The 19233-nt window shown below is 47.5% G+C and overlaps 1 protein-coding gene across 3 annotated transcripts in view; it reads left to right on the forward strand.

Moving 5' to 3' along the window:
• MGMT (O-6-methylguanine-DNA methyltransferase) overlaps positions 1-19233 on the forward strand; it is a 235155-nt gene that overhangs the window by 208695 nt on the left and 7227 nt on the right. The gene's annotated exons all lie outside the window — the stretch shown is intronic.

Raw genomic sequence — 19233 nt, forward strand, 5'->3', positions numbered from 1 at the left:
TATCAACTTTCAGTGTGGTACCCTCACCACGCAATGCATGTATTTCTGCCCCAGGCATTTCAAATTGCATCTAATTTGAAATCTTTGGGGTTTTAATTAAATTTCAGAATATATGGAATTCTTCATTAGTACCTGCTCTGAATAGCAGATTATCCCCCTCTCGGTTTCTCGTTAAAGAGGTAGGCTGCGGTAAATAGCGTGTTCGGGAACTGATCATTTGTGGGGCCTGGGTGTTGGAACAGAAATAGTGAAATGCAAAATAATATCAAAAAGATTATTAGTCCAGGGAGAGTCTCTTGATTTGTATTTTAATGGAATTTTACATTTCTCTTAATGATTTGCAAATTGTCCTCTGATTATAAGATGCATTAAGCTTTTCATTTTAATGGCGAAGACACAGCCATTAGCAGAATTTTTTTTCGGTCTCCTTTTCAGAGAGCTTCCCTGCAGCAGATAAATATTGAAACCATTAACACCTTTTGATGTTCGTCACAACCTGCGTCTGGGACCCACGCGAGGCTCCCGAGGTCCCTTGGTGGTAGCACCTGGCTGGGGGCCCCAGCCTCTCCACCTGGTGTGCTGCCTTTTCTAGAACACGGGTCCGTGTGGAAGGTTTCAGGAGTGGTCTTGTTTATTTGCGTCAAAGCTAACGCGTTAAAATACACTAATGGCCCCATTTGTATTAATAAAAGCTGCGAAGGTCGGGGGTGGTCTGCAGGGCTGGGGCAGGGGGAGCCACGTAGTGCTCCGGGCAGACCTGGGCCAGAGCTCTAGAGCATGCCTCCCCGACTCTGCTGCTGCCCTGTGAGTTTGCGAAACAGGGGTGTGCGGATGCCCCGAGGTAGCCAATGGACCACGGTTCAACCCTGAGAGCAGGCATTTGCCTTTGGTTTGGCCTCTGAGATACCGTCTTGGTTGTCAGGCCAAGACTTGTGTCCCCCAGAACATACATGGTCTCCACGGCCCGTCCCTCTGCCCCACCCGCTGCCCGTGCCCAGGGGGGCTCTGGGCTCTGACCGCCCGTTAAACTACAGAGGGACCTTATCTAGGTCGGCTGGGTGAAACATCTGTTCTGCTGAATGTTAATAGGTGTCTCCCCAGAAAGAAATTCCATGACCGAAAAGCTCAAGGCGTTTTAGGTTTCTTTATAACAAGACTTCTTGGAAGCTTCAGTATATTGATGGTCAGGAAGATGGTCAATAAATTGCCCCAACTTCCCGAAACAGTCTCCTTCCACCTCCTCTCCTTGTTAGCTCCTCATGGGACGCTGATAGTCCTCAAAATGCAGCCTGGAGAACTCTGGCCTGTGCAGCTACTCGAGAAATGAACGAGGCATCCTGCGCTGACCTGGGCACCCTGGGGGCCCTCAGGTGGTGTCCGGCTTGCAGAGGGAGTTGTGCCGCAATGCAACACCCATGTGCCACCCTCTTTGCCCCCCGCGCCTCCCACCCCCAACCCAGTGTGCCTTGTCCCTTTCTTCCAAAGAGCAGGTGGAAGGAAATGTGAAGGAGTGTGCCAGCTGCCTTGGACACTGCTGTTAAACACCTCCTGTTGTGTTGTTCCTTTTTATACTTTAGACTCAAAAATCCCAGAGATCATTCCACACAGTTATTGAATGCCCTCCCCTGGACCTAAAGATAAATAAATAAATGTCACCCTCTTCAAAGTAAAGACGAGTTGGGAAGGTGGGGACTCCAGGCCTCCCTGTCAGCCCATCACCCTGCTGGCCAGTGGGGACAAGGATGCTGTTCACTGGCAGAGCCCTAGGCCAGGCCATGGAGAAAGGAGTTCAGTTGATCAGTCATTCAACAAACGTTTATTGAGCTATAAGCAAGGCCCTCTTTTTGGCTCTTGGAACTTAGCAACAAACAAAAAAGTTCCAGGCCTTGTGAAGCTTCTATTCTAGTGGGAAGTGTGTGTGTTTGTAAGTATATAGTTTAGTTTATATATATATATAGAGAGAGAGAGAGAGAGAGAGAGGGAGGGAGAGAGATCCTATGTTGTCAGGGAGTGATGTAGTTGCTTCGAAGAAACATAAAGCAGGCCACGGGGATGAAGGGGGCGGGTGGGGATGGTAAGAGCTGCTTGGAAAGTACGACCCAAAACGGAGGAGACGCCGTGAGATGGACTCCAGATGCTTGGACATACCTTCTTCCTTCTCCTGGTTTAAAAGTTAAATATAGGGGACAAAGCAAGAAAACTACACGTAAATCACCTTTTGAGTCATTTTTTTGTCAGATGGGGAGAGGAGCAATTTCAAGAGTTTCATCAGTTGTTGAGTGCGTGGGTGGCAGCTTGGTGTCTTCATTATTTTCACGAAACGGTCGCTTCCGACAGAAGAGCACTCGCTAAGGGTGTGCAGGCGTCACCACGGGGAGACCCGCGTGCGCCCGACAGAGGCTGAGAAGGGGGCGCCGCCAGTGCCGCACAGCCCCCGGTGCCCCCACCCCGACCCTGCCTGCTTCCCCCAGCCCCGCCCCACGTTTTGCATTTGAAAGGAATGGTGTCTCCCTGTGACTTGCTTTTTCAGTCAACGTCTTTGTGAGACTTGCCTATTTGGAACCCTCTGGAGAGACTTCACTGACTGTGCTGTGTGGAACCCACCCTTTTTTCCAGCTGTGTTTTTTGTTGACCTGTAGCTGGTTTACAGTGTTAGTTTCAGGTGTACAGCAATGTGATTCAGTCATACATATACATACTTTTTTTTCAGATTCTTTTCCATTATGTGTTATTACAAAAAATTTACTATAGTCCCCTGTGCTATACAGTAAGTCCTTGTCGTTTATCTGTTTTTTAATATTTTATTTGTTTATTATTGTATGATCTTTATTTTGGCAGGGGATAGGTAATTAGGCTTATTTATCTTTCGAGGAGGCACTGGGGATTGAACCCAGGACCTTGTGCATGCTAAGCATGTGCTCTACCACTTGAGCTACACCCTCCCCACCTTGTTTATCTATTTTATATACATAAGTGTGTATCTGCTAATCCCAGACTCCTAATTTATCCCTCCCCTGCCCTTTCACCTATGGTAACCATAGTTTGTTTTCTATGTCTGTGAGTCTGTTTTTGGTTTGTAAGTAAAATTTGTATCACTTTTTTAGATTGCACATATAAGTGATATCATATGAAATTTGTCTTCCCCTGTCTGACTTACTTCACTTAATATGATAATCTCTAGGTCCAGCCATGTTGCTGCAGGCAGCATTATTTCATCTTCTTTATGGCTGAGTAGTATTCCATTGTATAAATATACCACGTCTCTATCCAGTCCTCTGTCAGTGGACACTGAGGGTGCTGGAATCCCGTCTTAGGAATGTGCCACAGTTTCCTATCCTCAGTCAGTGGACATCTGGCTTCTCACTTTCTGCCTTTTTAGCTAGGGATGCTACCGTGTTGTAGAGCATGTGTCCTAGTGCTCCAGGTGGCTGAGTGTGTGGGCAGAGCACTGGAGAACGGGGAGCTGCACAGAGGAGTTTCAGAACTCTGCGTGGTGTCCTCCTGAGTCTGTTGCAGAATACTGTTGGGTGTGTGTGGGGAAGCCACCCGGGACCAGGCAAGGAGCTAGTGGGAACAGAAGTGGAATGGTTCCCAGGGGTGTGAATAGCACCAGAAATGGAAAATATGTGGGAAAGGATGAAAAAGTTTTCTTCAGCTTTTTGATTTTCATTAAAAATTATTATTCACAGTAAAATTAAGAATAATAAATTCAGGGTTTGATAGTGTGTGTGAAAGTAAAACACAATAGTAGCACAAAAGGTAGAAATAGGGAAATGGAAGTATACTGTCATAGGTTCTTGTCTTACTGTGAGCAGATACCATGTGAATTGAAGGAAGAACTTTGGTAAATCAGAGAGGCATATTGTAAGTCCTAGAATGCCACTGAAAAAAAGACCAATACAGAATGTAAAATAGAGTGCTGTTTTTAAAATAGTCTGGAAGAAGGCAGGACAAAGAGGGAAAGGACAGAGGACAGATGGGGCAAACAGCAAGTTGAGAGATCCAAGCCTGAACATGCGGACAAGTGCATTAAATGTAAATGGTCTTAAGGTTTAAATAAAAGGGCATAGATAAACAGACTGGATTTAAAAAGCCAGACCCTACTATATATTTTCTACAGTAAACAGATAATTTAAAAGGATAAAGACAGTTCTGTGCAAAAAGGTAAGAAAAATAAAGGCATACATATTAGAAAGGAATGCATACACTGTCTTTGCTTTTAGATTACATAATTGTGTATGTGAACTGTCTTGTAGAATTTTGGAAATAACTTTTAAAGCTAACAGGTGAATTTAACAAGGATGAGGATACAAGTTTAATATCTAAGAATTGATTTTTACATAATAAATTAAGAATTGAAAACCAATTACATTTACAAGTAACGTCCAAAGTACTAAGTATGAGGATTAACTTTAGTAAGAGATACGCAGCCCTCTCCACAGAACGCCATTAAGCATGAAAGAGGACTTGAATAAATGCTCACACCTTGGTCATTAGAACAGCCAGTGTTGCCTAGCAGTCAGTTCTCTGTGATCCGTCCCGTCAGGCTTCTAAATTCCCAGCTGATCCTGAATTTATATGGAAATGCGAAGGGCCTGGAATATCGGAAGCAACCTTGAAAAAGAACGAAACTGTAGGACTTAACACTACCTGAGTTCACGACTTAAGACAGCTCTTCTATAGTCACGGCGCTCCGGGACTGACACAGGCACCAAGACCCAGAGCGGCAGAACATCCTGGAGAGTCAGAGCCACTCTGTCCCTGGGGAGACTCCAGCCAGGTCAGCGGGGAAAGCAGGTCTTTTCATCAAACAGCCCTTGAACAACTGGACATCGTGCACACACACATGCGAGCCCGCCCTGACCCCTGGCTCACACCGCACATTAGAACTAATTTGAGATGGATTGCATACCTAACATAAAGCCAAACTCTAAAGCTTTCAGAGGGAAGCACGGGGAGTATCTTCACGAGTTGACCAGACATCTCATGTAACACAGAAAGACAAAGCTATGAGAGAAAAATGTCGAAACTAAAAGACAACCTTAAGAAAATTGATCAGAAAGCCACAGAGTAGAAGGAAATATTTGCAGCACGTGTATTCCGTGTCAGTAGCCATGGGTTGAGTGACTGAGGGGTGATCTAATTAAGGAGTACTTCATTTAGTTAATTAATACTTCCCCAGCCCACTGTGATGTGGGATGTGGAGATCCGTGAATCTGGGGACCACACAAACAGTAGTCCGAGATCTGAACGTCACCGTGTCGGTTCTCCGCCTTGCCCCGAGTGTGGTGTTGAGCCACGTGACCGGCCTGTTGGCGCAGCACCGTTGACAGCCCTCTCAGAAGGCCCTTCTCCAGCCCGGGGTGGGGGGGCGCTGTCTGCAGCGCCAGGACCCCGCAGAGCCGTGCGCGGGTGGACTCTGGCCACGGACTCCTGCTTTGGAATGGGACCTGGTTTTGAAGTCGGCCGTAGTTTGGAGCGCCCTGTAGAGTCCCGAGGGCGCCCTCTGATATCACTGCTACTCACCCCAGGGCATCCTGCCTCCCACCCTGACGTCTTGGCTGATTCCTCAACACCAAAGGCAGCAGCCACGTTCAGACAGAGCGTATGCAGTGGTGCTGGCATTTTTCACAGACACCTCTGGGAGAATTTGAGCCTCTGATAATGTATGCTTGAGGCTTTTAAAAGTTTTAACTGATAGAGGCACACCTGATACTGCGGATTCAGAATTGAACATTTTCAGTTTTGTCTCTGTTGTCGAAAATAAAACATCTCCTCACCTCACCCCTACCCCGTAACATGGTAACGGGGGTGCAGCTGAATGGAGAGACTGAGAATTAAGCTGCTGCGTTGGAAGGGGAACACAGTGGTGTCTGAGGGGGTCGTGGGACTGAGCAAGACCTGTGTAGTGACGAACTTGCTGTGACTGGAGAGTTGCTCTGTGAAAAGTCCGCTTTTCCAGCCTGACGTAATCGCTGCTCGCATTGAGGATCTGGGAGTTAGGGCAAAGCCTGGTGGGGCTGATCTTAGGTGGCTGTAAAACACCATCGCGTTACTGTAGTCAGTTAAGCAAGTCATAAGTGGAGTCATGACTGTTGGTCCATCCGGGGTTCCCTGCTGAGCTCTGAAGTGCCGTGAGGCTCTGCAGGCAAGAGACGTGTGGTGACCAGTCCCCAAGGTGACCTTCCCTCTGGTCTTCACACTCTGGTTTCTTCCCAGACTGAGTCAGGCCTGGCCCAGGGTGGCCCACAGGAGATGGCAGAACTGACGGCAGGACTTCCGAGGCTGGGTCACAAAGGGCACTGCCCCTCCAGTGCCCTCCTGGACCACGTCTTCTGAAGGAAGCAGCCCTTTAGAGGGGCCACGTGGGGAGGCACCGAGGCCCCCAGCCCCCAGCCAGCAGCCAGCACCAAATTTCCAGCCACAGAAAGATGGAGGAAAAAGGCCGAAGGGAAGACACTGTCAGATGCTGACTTTCCTGGGGTTGATGGAGCATCCAGAGGGGGCCCCGGTCCAGACAGAAAGAAGACGGTCCTGGGAAGCAGGCCAAGTCACCAGAGGCAGACGCCATCGTCTGGGGAGGAGAGAAGTGGGGTTGGGGAGCAGACCCCAGCAGCACTGGACTGGCGAGCCTGGGCCTCCCTGCTGCCGGCGGTCACCTTGGGTGGGCTCAGGGGCTTTGTCTGTGCATGAGTGGCCCTTCCTGCCCCGGGGCTGGAGGCAGCCCTGGAGGAAGACTGTTCCGTTATGCTGTCCCCTGCTTTGAGCTCTGCCCTGTCTCCTGCTGCTACCAGGTGAGACTCAGAATCCCCACGTCTGCTCTCCAGCCTCACCTGCACCCCGCACCGGCCCCTCTTCCCTCCCCCGTCACCTGCCCACCCGCAGGTCTCAGCCCATGTCCCATTCTGGCCTGCGCTCTGCTCTCCTGAGCCTCACCGTGGCTAGTTGTGTGCCTGGCAAGCTCTCGCCTGCTCCACGAAGGTCCACATCACCCCCGCTTGCCCACCAGGGAGGTCACCACATGGTGGTAGCTGCTGCTCGTTGAATGTGTATTGGATAAATGGGTAAGAAACCGATGAACTGGCTAACTGATAGACCTGCACACCTGCGGGGGGCCTTTCTCCCCGTGCCCCCACCTCAGGTGGGCCCGAGTTTGGGACATCACTATTTTCACCGGCCAGTGTGCTCTTTCCCAGGTGATGTTAGCCACCCCCCCAGTGCAGCAGGGTGGCCAGAATCCCTGGTGCCCTGGGCAGGGTCGGTTGCTGGGGACGGGCACAGACTCTGCCTGCCTTCCGCACTGGCTGCTCTGTGCTAGGGACGGCAGCCACACCCCAGTGGTGACACCTGTGGGAACTGCAGGTACAGTCACCAGTTGAGGAGTGAAGTGGAGCCCCTGACCCCTGGGCGCCCATCAGGTCCTTTCACGTGGGCCATCACCAGCCTCAGAGCCTGCTGTCCGTGTCCCCCAGGCTCTGGGCTCTGCTCAGTTTGGCCTCCAGCCCAGACTTCCCAGAGAAGCCCCAGGACAGTTGGAAGACAGTGAAGGGTTACTCTGCTTTGGTCACTTACCTGCCAGAGCAGAGGCAGAGCCATGACCCTCAGCCCTTTGTACAGACGTGAGGACTGACTTTTCAGGGAACAGATCTGATTCTAAGTGTAAAAGGCTAAAGGAACTTAGTCTTAACTTGTGGGGTTGCCACCTGCCATGGCATCCTCTCTGCACTGCAGCCCTGATCCTGCCAGGGGGGAAGAGACCAGAACCCACCTGGATGGGCAGCAGAGTCGTGTCCTCCCGCCTCACCCCTTCCCATCTACTTGGGTGAACTTCTCTGCGCGAGTTCGCGGTGTGGTACCCTGGCCAGGCACCCTCCTCCCGCCTCCCCTACTTGTCACCCCTGCCGAGGACACACATCACCCCCTTGCCCGCACCTGCACGGCCGTCCTCATTTGAATAGGTGAGAAACCAAAGTCAGCCACACAACTGGAGCTGGAGTCCATCACTCAGAATTCAGTCACAACTTCTTTTGAATTCTTCAGCTGCCCTGCGGCAAAGGCTCAATGTTGATACTGAGATTAATCCCCAAAGAGCCCCTCATTTCTCTGCAGAGAAATTAAAGCTTGCCAGTTTTCCTTTCTCCTGTCCTTCTGACAGCTCTGTCAGTAACGATACGCTTTCTCCGTGGCATAATCCCTGTCCCACGGTTAAGAATAATTCATTAAGAAATTAAGGGCTTAGCTTCTTTCTCTTGGGCTGGTCATCAAAAGTTAGCTAAAATTATTTAACAGGCCTCAGGGCGGTTTCAGACAAGCTGGAGAAGCCGTGTAGGCAGGGATCATTCAGAGTCAGCCCCCCGCCCCGATTCGCCGGTGCTCCCGGACACTGGGTCAGAGGACACCGGCTCCAGTGTCCTGGGACGGTGGGGCACTGCCCTGGGTCGGGGAGAAGCTAGTTTTCAGACCTGCAGGAGCAGAGAGCTGTCTGCTAGTCATGCTGGACACTCAGAAAGACTAGCAGGAGGCTTCTGGAAGCTTCTTACAGAATGCACGGGAGCTCCTGACTGGGGTTGGGAGGCGGGTGGGGTCCAGCTTACACATGTTGGCACATTTTGACAGACCACTGGGGCCAACAGCGCAAAATGGCCTGGAGCTGATGTTGGGTCCCGAAGACTGGTCCCTTTTCTGCCGCCAGACTGAAGCCACGGAAGGGAAGGTGGGGTTTGACAGAAGCCGCTTGTCGCTGACTCTGGGCGGACGGAGGGACATCAGTGTTGGAAAAGGTGTTTCGTTTTAAATCTCATTTTCCTCCCTCTGTGTTGTGATGACAGGTTTGTGCCCGGCAGGGACGCTGGCTCCCGTGGGTCGATTCTCCCTGTGTGGTAGGCCCGGGAGGTAACGACCTCGCCGGCCGAAAAGCTGGGAGGATTTCTAGGGGAGGAGCAAAGCGGGGCAGGGCTCCAGGCAGAACGCAGGGTCCATGAAGCTTGCAGGGGCTGGCATGTCAAAGGGACGTGGGACTGGAGATCCCCGACTTGACTTAGAGCCTTCTTTTTTTCCAGGGACCTTCAACAACGTGCACACGCCCTTCTCCCCTCCCCCTCCACTTTTTTTTTTTAATATATACAGTGTGTTTCTATTTCCTATATTGTTCAGAAACCATTAACACCCATTCAGAAGTCAGCTATGCCGCTTTGAGCTGAATGACAATGATGTGAATGGTAAAGGGTGTTAATGTATAATTATTCACATTCATACCAGGACATTCACAGTTTAATCATTTCTCTGTAGGCTTCCTTAAGTTTGAGCTTAAAGTCTTAGGCATAATTCTTTTGTTAAATAAGTTTCGGGCTCTCTAATTATTGGGACGGTGAATACGAATAGGCCCGGGTGCAGCTGGGAGGCTGTTGAACCCGCTTCACCTGCGCCAGGCTCTCCAGGTGCGTGCATCCTCTCCCCGCACGCGGGTGAGGCCGCCGGCTCATTTCCAAGGGCTAACCATCCAATCCGGCTGTGAGATGAGCCCAGAGATTGTGTTCTGGGGTGCCCAGGGCCAGCCGGAGCTGTGGGGGCATTTCTGTTCATAAGCCTGGAACCCCGCTCAGTCTGGCCACGCTTGGAAAGGGACCACCTTCACCCTTTATGGTCCTCTGGACCCCTCTGTCCTCCTCAGAACTGGTGAGGACTCCGAAGAGCCTTGGGTTAAGAGGGTTCTGTCTGTCTACATTTACCGTATTAGAAATTAAACCTCAGAATTTTTAATATATTGTTTTAAAATAATAATAAATTACTTGTTATCAAAAGTAATATGTTTACATAAAAATACTTTCCAAGACCAGAAACACTCAGAAGAGGGGCCAGGCCGGCTGCTTTAGGGTGTGGTCCTCCTCGCCATCCTCCAGAGGGCCCTGCGCTGAGCCCCCGGGAGGTCAGATGCTCCTGTGGGTTTCAGGGGTCACCATGGAGGCGTGGGCTCACTCCAGGTGAACCGGGGTGAACCAGGGGCTTACGTCAAAGAAGCAGGAAGGTTCCTTTTTTCTTGAACATCCTCGGACCACAGGCTGTGACTTGGGCCTTTGCACACAGTTTCCGTAGCTCCACCGTTAGCCAGACAGCCTCACGTGTAGGGCTAGCAGGAGCCACCTGGATGGGGTCTCCCTCAGCAGTGCCTGGGACTCAGAGACCCACAATGGGGACTCGAGAGGCCAGGGCCGGGTTCCCTCCTCTGGAAAAGGGGTCCTCACATTTGGCGCTTGCAAAAGCAGTTGTAGGACATGGAGCATCATGTGGATGTCTTTTCCGCGCAAGCTGCTGCTCCTCTGCCCCAGCTCTGCCTCACCCGCCCCAGCTTCCGGGCTGGGGGACAGTCCCACCTCCAGGAAACGCCTTCCCACTCTTCAAGACCCATCTCCCACCCTGGCAGCTCTGCTCCCACATCACCCTCCCCGTCTCCCTGTCCATGTAAAGCACAGGGTTCGCAGCCTGTTTCTGTAGTTTGTTAGACATGAAGGTTGGCGTGGGGCTCTGTCGCCGACGGCCACCACAACGCAGCACTCTTCACAAGTCGGGGCTGCCCCCGTGTTCTGTAGATGAGCCCCTTGCGCCGTCCCAACCAGCCGGGGCCCGAAGATGCTGGAGGGCACAGGGGTAGCCCTGTGTCACTCCTGACCCCCCGCCCAGTTCCACGGCAGGTTCTCACGTGTTTCACGGAGGAGCAGGTGCCGCCCTGGCGTCAGGAAGCCCACACCCCCTCGTGTACGCCAGTCTGACGCTCCCAGCCAGGTTTCTTTTTTATTGAAGTATAATCGGTTTACAGTGTTGTGATAATCTCTGGTGTTCAGCCTCGTGCATCAGCTATATATCTGTGTATATATTCCTTTTCATACTGTTTCATTATAGGCCGTTACGAAGTATTGAACATAGTTCCCTGTGCTGTACAGTAGGGCCTTGTTTATCGATTTTGTATATAGTAGTTAGTATCTGCAAGTCCTGAGCTCCCAGTTTATCCCTCCACCCCCCCTTCCCCCGGTAACTGTAAGTTTGTCTTCTCTATCTATGGGCCTGTTTCTGTTTTGTAAATAAATTATTTTGTCATTTTTTAGATTCCGCATATAAGAGATATCATATGGTATTTGTCCTTCTCTGTCTGCCTTACTTCACTTAGTATGATCACCTCCAGGTCCGTCCACGTTGCTGCAAATGTGTGTATACACACCACATCTTCCTTAGCCAGCCGTCTGTTGATGGGCATTTAGGTTGTTCCCATGTTGGGCTGTTATAAATAGTTAAGCAGATACATTTAATTCAGTTAGTCTGCCTCGGTACGGCATGTACTCAAATGAAAATCCTGTGTTGCTTCCTGAACCTTTGGAGGGACCTATAAAGGCTTTTACTCCTTCGGTTTTTCTCGGCTGCTCATAGAGTTGTAGAGGTCACGGCTAACATGTTGAAATAAATCCAGTTATTTTCACTTAAACAGCGTTACGTTTCATGTACAATGAAATATGTGTGTATTGGAGCACGTGGAAAGGAGAGATTATGTACCAGTTGGCTGCCGTCAGCCACTCCTAATGTTGGAGGAGGCGGCAGCCGCTAGGGGTGAGTTTGGAGGTCTGGAGGGCTTGTTTATATTTATAAAGGCCCCCTCCGAGCGCACACCAGTTAGCAGTAGGGTGTCCTGTCTGGCCCATCTGGAGGCACCTGGCCGAGCTGCATTAGCTCCGTCTGCAGGGAACTGAGCCAGACCCCCGGTGCCCTCGTTCTGCGGGTGACCAGCTCCCCGTCTGGAATACAGGGAGAGAACGCCTGCTGGGGCTGCCACTCTGGCCAGCAGCAGCTTTGGGTCCTGAGAGCATCTGAGAATCTGCAGAGCTGCAGGTGCCCCCTCTGCCCGATTGCATTCAGTACTTGCATCAGGACCACGTGCCTCCACAGAACCATGTCCCCAGCCACATCACCAGGGTGAACAGCTTCCTCTTGGGCTAGGGTCCCTGCCTCCCTTTGCTCTGTCTCCTGAGCTGGGCTTGGCAGGTTGAGGTTCCTCTTACAGAAAACAGTGCTCTTCCCCTCCCCCAGGCACCAGCCCTCCCAGTGGACGCAGGGAAGTCCGGCCCCGCGCTTACACACTCATCCTTTATTCACCCAGTACGTGCTCACTGGGTGCCCCCTCTGGGTCAGCCACAGAGCTGGCTGTTGGGATTCGGACTTGTAAGGCAGATCCTTGCTCTGAGCTGGGTTGAGTAGAAGAAACTGCTGGGTGACAATATTATTGAGAGTGTTTGGGGGAGGGGGTGGGTGGAGTAGCAAAGGGGAAAGATTTTACAAAGCGTGTGACCTAGACTGTTTTAAATAGGCGTCTTGAGCTGTGGGGAGAAAACTCTCTTTGATTAAAGAAAAGGTGTCTAGAAAATGTGTTTCCCCCTGTCTTGCTTTTTCATGTAGTAAAATTGACTTTTTGTGGAATACAGTGCTACGCATTTTAACACATGTATAGATTTCTATGGCCCCCACCGTGATCAGGATATGGGAGCTCCACCCCCCTAAAAGCTTCCTCCTGCTGCACATTTGTAATCACAGCTGCCTCCCCTGAATCCCATCGCCTCCCACCCTCCCCCACCCCGGCTCCTGGCAACCGCTGACCTGTTCTCCGTCACCAAGGCTTACGGTTTTTAAGAGTGTCATAGAAATGGGCTCAGACGGTATTTAATCTTTTGGGCCTGGCATCTGTCAGGCAGCTTACTGCCTTCGAGATCCACCCAAGTTGTTTGTTGTATCTGTAGTTTATTCCGCTGTACAGGTGTGTCTTCATGCGTTTATGTTTTGGCTACAGCCGTTCTAACCGAGCTGGGATGCTCTCTCACGACGATTTTCATTCGTGTTTCCCTGATGGTTAGGTACGCTGACCATCTTTTCATGTGCTTGCTTACCATCGTGCAGCCTCTCTGCAAGCTCTCAGTTCATGTCTTTTGGGCATTTTTTAATCAGATGGTTTGTCTTCTTACTGTTCGGTGTAAAGAATTTCTTATATATTGCAGATCTAAATGCTTTGCTGGATGTGTTACTTCCAGATAACTTCTCCCAGTCCGTAGCTTGTCTTTTACCTCCTAACACTGACTTTCATGAGCCAGGTTTGTTTGTTTGTTTCATTTTGCTGAACTCCAGTTTATTTTCTAACTTACGGATTGTGCTTTTGATGACACATCTGAGAATTGTTTGCCTAACTCCAGGTTACAAAGGTTTTTCCTATATTTTCTTCTAACATTTTTTCATTTTGAAGTTTTATTTAAATATATCATTTATTTTAACTTAATTTTATAAGATATGATATTTAGGTCAGGATTCAATGTTTTACATATAGGTACCCAGTTTCTAGCACCAGTTTTTGAGAATAATACCCTTTTTCCTTTGAAATGCCTTTATACCTTTGTCAAAAACCATGTGGACAAATGTGTGTGAGTCTCTTTTGGAAATCTCTATCCAATTCTATCAATCTATATGCTTATCCCTTTAAAGATTTTTTATTTTGATTTATTACAGCATAACAGTAGATCTTGAACCCTATTAGTGTTCTTTCTCCAATTTTTTTTTCCTTTTCAAAATGTTTTGACTATTCAAGTTCCTTTGCCTTTCCATGTAAGTTTTAGAATTGACTTGTGTATATCTACAACAAGTAGATATAGACAAAACCCCTGGGATTTTGACTGGAATGGAAATATATAGAGAGAGATCAGTTTTGGAGAACTGAAATCTTTCTGATATTGAGATTTCCTATCCATGAACATGGTATGCGTCTCAAATTGTTTAGGTATTCTTTTATTTATTATATCAACATTTTGGCATTTTCTGCATAAAGATCTTTTATATGATTGTTATATTTAAATGTAAATATTTCATTTTGGTTGGCGCTATTATACATGACAGAACTCTGATTGATTTTTGTGTATTGACCTTGTACCTGGTAACCTTGCTGAATTCACCTATAAGGTCAAAGTTGATTTTATTGTCTTTCTTTTTTTTTTTAGTATATTTCTGGGCATTTTCCCATAAACAATCATGTTGTCTATAAATAGTGACCGTTTTCTTTCTTTCTTTCCAAAATATATGACTTTCATTTCCTTTTCTTGCCTTATTACAGTGGCTTGAATTCCACTGTGATGTTGAATAAAAGTGTACATCCTTGCTTTTTTCACAATCTTGAGGGGAAACGCATTCAGCTTTTCACAGTTAAGTATGATATTAGCTGTAGGGCTTTTTTGTCGATAACTTCATCAGGTTAAGGAAGTTACCTTCTATTCCTGGATGGCTGAGAGCTTTTATCATGAATTAATGTTGAAATTTGTTAAATTTTTTTCTACTGCAATTGATATTCTTACATACTTTTCTTCATTAGGCTGTTAATATGGTGAATTGCATTAGTTCCCTTTTTAATAGACTTTATTTTTTAGAACAGTTTTAGATTTACAAAAAAAAAATTTTGACAAGTTAGTACAGAGAACTCTCTGATACCCCACACCATTTTGCCCTAATTGATATCTCATATTAGTATGGTGCACTTGTTAAAATCGGTGAACTAGTGTTGATACCTTATTAATTAGTGAAGTTCATATTTTATTCAGAGTTCCTTAAGTTTTACCTATGTCCTTCTTCTGTTCCAGGAACCTATTTAGGATATCATATTATATTTGGTCATTATATCTCCCTAGACTCCTCCTACTGGCATTGACATTTTCTGAGATTTTCCTTGTGTTAGATGACCCTGACAGTTTTCAGGAGTACTGGTCAGGAATTTTGTAGAATGTCACAATATTAGAATTTGTATGATTTTTTGTCATCATAGACTGGGGCTCTGGAGTTACGGGAGGAAGACCCCAAGGCGAAGTGCCATTTTCATGATGTCACACCAAGGGTACGTACTGTCATGGTTTATCGCTGTTGAGGTTGACCTCAGTCTGTACCAATAGTGAGATGGACATTAGTTCTTACTCACGTCTACAATTCTAATCCATCATCACGTGGATCATTCTAGCCTCCTCCCCCTGCTCATCTGCAAACCTCTATCAGTGAGACACTGGCTTGTACCTTCCACCACCTAGTGACTAGTTGTTCGAGCCCTGCATACCATATAGCAATATCAGAATTTTTAACCCATATTCCCATGAGAAGCAACTTTAGCAGACAGAGTACAGTGTGAAGATGCAGTTCCTTCTGCCTTAGTCCAATAGACTCCACTCGTTTCCAAAGGAGATGACTTAGGTCGCCCCTTTTTCCTCCCGCACCCTTCATTGGGGTTGTTCACATGTTTGTAATACAGTTAGAGCCTCCTGTTACAGCCTGCGTTCTTTCCCGGCATAGTCCAATCTCTTAAGTGTTTTGTTGTTGTTGTTAATTTGCATATATTGAAACAAGGGTTTCTCTGTCTATTGTTTTTCCTTTTACGAAATGTCATATTGTTGGAATCATACAGCATGCAGACTTTGCAGAATTTTTTTTTCACTTAGGAATATATATTTAAGATACCTCCATGTCTTTTTGTGACTGGATAGTTCACTCTTTGTAAGACTAAGTAATATTCCATTGTGTGGATTTTCCATAGTTTATTTGCCTAAAGGACATCTTGGTTGCTTCCGATTCTTGGCAATAGGTAAATAAAGCTGCTATGAACATTCATGTGTAGGTGTTTATGTGGACTGAAGTTTTCCAGTCAGTCATATAAATACTTGGGAGTGTAATTGCTGGTTTCCATGGTGAGCCTGCTTAGCTTTGTGAGAAATTGCCAGATTTTCTTCCAAGTAGCTTTTCCACTTTACATTTTTATTGGCAATGAATGAGCATCTCTCATCCTCACTGGCAGTCAGTACTGTCAAGATTTTTTTTTTTAGCCATTCTAATAGGTGTGTGATCGTATCTCATTGTTTTAACCTGTAATTCCCTAATGATAAATGATGTTGAAATATCTTTTCATATGCTTATTTGTCACCTGTATATCTTTTTTGGTGAAGAGGTATCTGTTAAGCTGTTATCCATTTTATAATTGGGCTGTTTTCTTATTGTTGAGTTTTTAAGAATTCTTTGTGTATTTTGGATACAAGTCCTTTATCAGATATTTGTTTCACAAAACTTTCTTTCAGTCTGTGGCTTTTCTTTAAGGTGTCCCAGAAGCATCTTTCACAGAGCAGAAATTAATTTTGATAAAGTCTGTTTTTTTTTTTTAACCCACTTTTTTTTTCATGGATCATGCTTTATCTAAAGACCCTTCCCGAAACCCAAGGTCACCTCGATTTTTCGCCTGTGTTATCTTCTAGGTGTCTTGTAGTTTTGCCTTTTAGATTTAGGTCTGATCCATTTTGAGTTAGTTTTTGCAAAAGGTGCATGATCTGTGTCTGGATGCATTTTTTGCATGTGGCTGTCCAGTTGTTCCAGCACCAGTTTTTGGAAAGACTACCCTTGTCCATTGAATTACCTTTGCGCCTGTATTTGTGTGGATTATTTCTCTTCTGTTCCATTGGTCTGTGTTCTTCCAGTGGTACATCCCATCTTGATTACTGTGGCTTCATATATAGATTAATTTTTCAAATATTGAATCAGCCTTCCATTCCTGGGACAAACTCTACTTAATTTTGGTATATTTTTCTTGATGTAATTCTTGATTTGATTTGCCAATACTTTGTTGTGAATTTTTACATCTATGTCCGTAAGAGATACTGTCCTGTACTTTTCCAGTTACTGTTTTGTTTTTTTTGTTTGTTTGTTTTGTTTTTTGATATTGGAGTAATTCTAGCCTCCTAAGATATTTTGGAAAGTATTCCCTTCTCTTCTGTTTTCTGAAAAAGATTGTGCTGAACTGATGTGTGAAGTGTTTGATAGAGTTTCCTGGTGAAATTATCCAGCCCCAGTGATTTCAGAAGGTTTTAAACTGTGAATTCAATTCTTTGGTACCTACAGGACGGTCTCCGTTGCCCGCTTCATCTTAGATGAGCTTTGGCAGTTTGCAGTGCTTGATCAGTTGGACTAGTGCATCGGTGATGTTGAATATGTGAATAGAGTTATTTGTAGGAAAACCTTTTTGTCCATTTAATGTCTGTGAGTAGTGACATCCCCTCGTTCATGCATGTTCATGCATGCATGTGTTGATATTTTGTTGGGGTTTTTCTTATCAGTCTGATCCTGGAAACCTAGAGGGGAGCTTGGACACCATGTGCCCTTTAAATGTCAACGAACCAACCTGACCCGATACTGCCACACCATCAAAGCACCGGATACGCTTCCAGGAATGAACCGAGGACACAGGAGCACACAGGTGGAAGGACACAGGGGTCCGCCTCCCACCCCCTTACCCTGAACTCTGGTGTGCTGTCCTGGGCCTGAGAGCCCTCGGAAGGTTGGAAACCTGTCAAATAGCTGTGACCCGTGCACAGACAGCAGGCTCGGTGCGGTGGCAGGGATCCTACGGACACGGCACTGCTCCCTGTGCTCAGGGAGGGGGCAGGCCGAGTCTGTGGCCCCCGCACAGTGATCAAGGTGCTCCCCTCGGCCTGGCCTTGAGGACAGACGGGGCCCTGACGCACCTGTGCACCTGCGCGTGCCCTGGCTGCAGGTGGCTGTGCAGAGCCCTGAGGCCTGGGCAGCTGATGGATGGCCCATCATCAGGAAACCACACCCCATAACAAAGGTTACCCCCAAAAAACAACTCACCCCAAGAACTCTGAATACGGTGCTCTCCAACACTGGTTTTTGGATTTAGTCTGGTTTTGCACAGGTCCCGGGTGGAGGCACTGACTCTGAGAGCTGCTTAGACTAATCAATGCATTTGCTCCCTCCAGGGTGAAACTGAGGTTTCAGATGCATTTATAGGACAGTGTGCTTCATTGCTAAATATTGCGTTTTTTGAGCTGTTTTGCCTAATATATTGCCTGATGATGTGCAAAGGGACAAACGGTTTGCCATGAAAAACTGACAGTGAAGCTGAAAGTGTTTGATAAACTCAGTGCTTACATGTGGGCGTAGACACGATGCTTTTATCACACCGTGCTTTCTCACTTGGGGAGAAAGCTGCTCTGTGGTCTGGCGGCCGGCCGTCCAAGTGGCTCTCGAGGCTGGGGCTCGGGTGATGGCCCGGGAGAGGCGCCGTGGGGTCTGGGAGCTGTCCTGTCTCCAGCGCAGTTTGCACACGCCTCTCGCTGTATTTCTGCAGGTTTAGTGAGTCCCGGGCTGCTCTGGAAAACCCAGGCAGCATCCTGTCCCTGGGCCACAACGCGGGCAAGAAAGCACGGCAGCTTAGTGCTCTCGGAGGAGGCCAGACCCCGGCCTCTGCGTCCTCCAGCACCGGCGGCCGGTTTTTTCTCTGCTGCTTTTCCAGGATCTCTTTTGCTCGAAGTTACTACCAGGCTGCTTGCTCTTCTTTTTTCTTCTTCTTTTTTTTTTTTTTAAGTTGGGCACAACAACAGCAGTCATAGCGATTAGCAGTTTGATTTCAAAACACTTTCTGAAGAAATCACAGTAAACAGAGTCTGTTTGCCTAAGGAAACCCTGGCAGCCGTCAGCCAGCCACACCGAGGTATGTGCTAATGAACCCAAAGCTGTTAATGTGGTTTCTTCAGTTAAATTGATTCATGAATTTTGAAGAGAACATTATCTAATGAATTTTCTTTGAATAGAAAGCAATTAAAAGGACAAATCAGTCTGATTAACCCCAAAGTCACCCTCCTGCCACAAATGGTGTACAGTTTGAAATTATATCATAGAAAACTAGAGCGCGTTTGCTGTCTCTCTGCCCTCTGCTAATCCAAGTAAATTAATGAACAACAAAGTCAATTTCTTCGCTGGCCCTTTTCTAGTATCACCTGGATTATGCTGATGTTTAATTTGCTTAATGTTATAATAACGACTAAACAGATTTTTTTTCCCGGTGAAGTGATTATCGTTCCCTTCAGTTACGAAGTGATTTTTACTATTTAAACACGCGTGTAAGGGTGTGTTTCCTTTAAGAACCAACCTGCACTTTGCCAACTTGGCACCGGTGTAACTAGTGCCCTCTGGACACTCTCTGGAACACCGCTCCTCCCGTAGGGGCCGTCCCTTTGTCGCTGACATCGGGACCCCCTGCCCCGCCCCGTGGGAGACGCAGCTGCAAGTCCAGTGGGTCCCCTTTGGAAAGACAATAGGTGTCAATCCCCACCCGCCTCCTTCACGGCTGGAGTCTCTCCTGCAACCTCCACGCCCAGGAAACGGCTCCAAACC

This window comes from Vicugna pacos, chromosome 11 (genome assembly GCF_048564905.1).
Source record: "Vicugna pacos chromosome 11, VicPac4, whole genome shotgun sequence".
In the NCBI taxonomy this organism is placed as follows: domain Eukaryota; kingdom Metazoa; phylum Chordata; class Mammalia; order Artiodactyla; family Camelidae; genus Vicugna; species Vicugna pacos.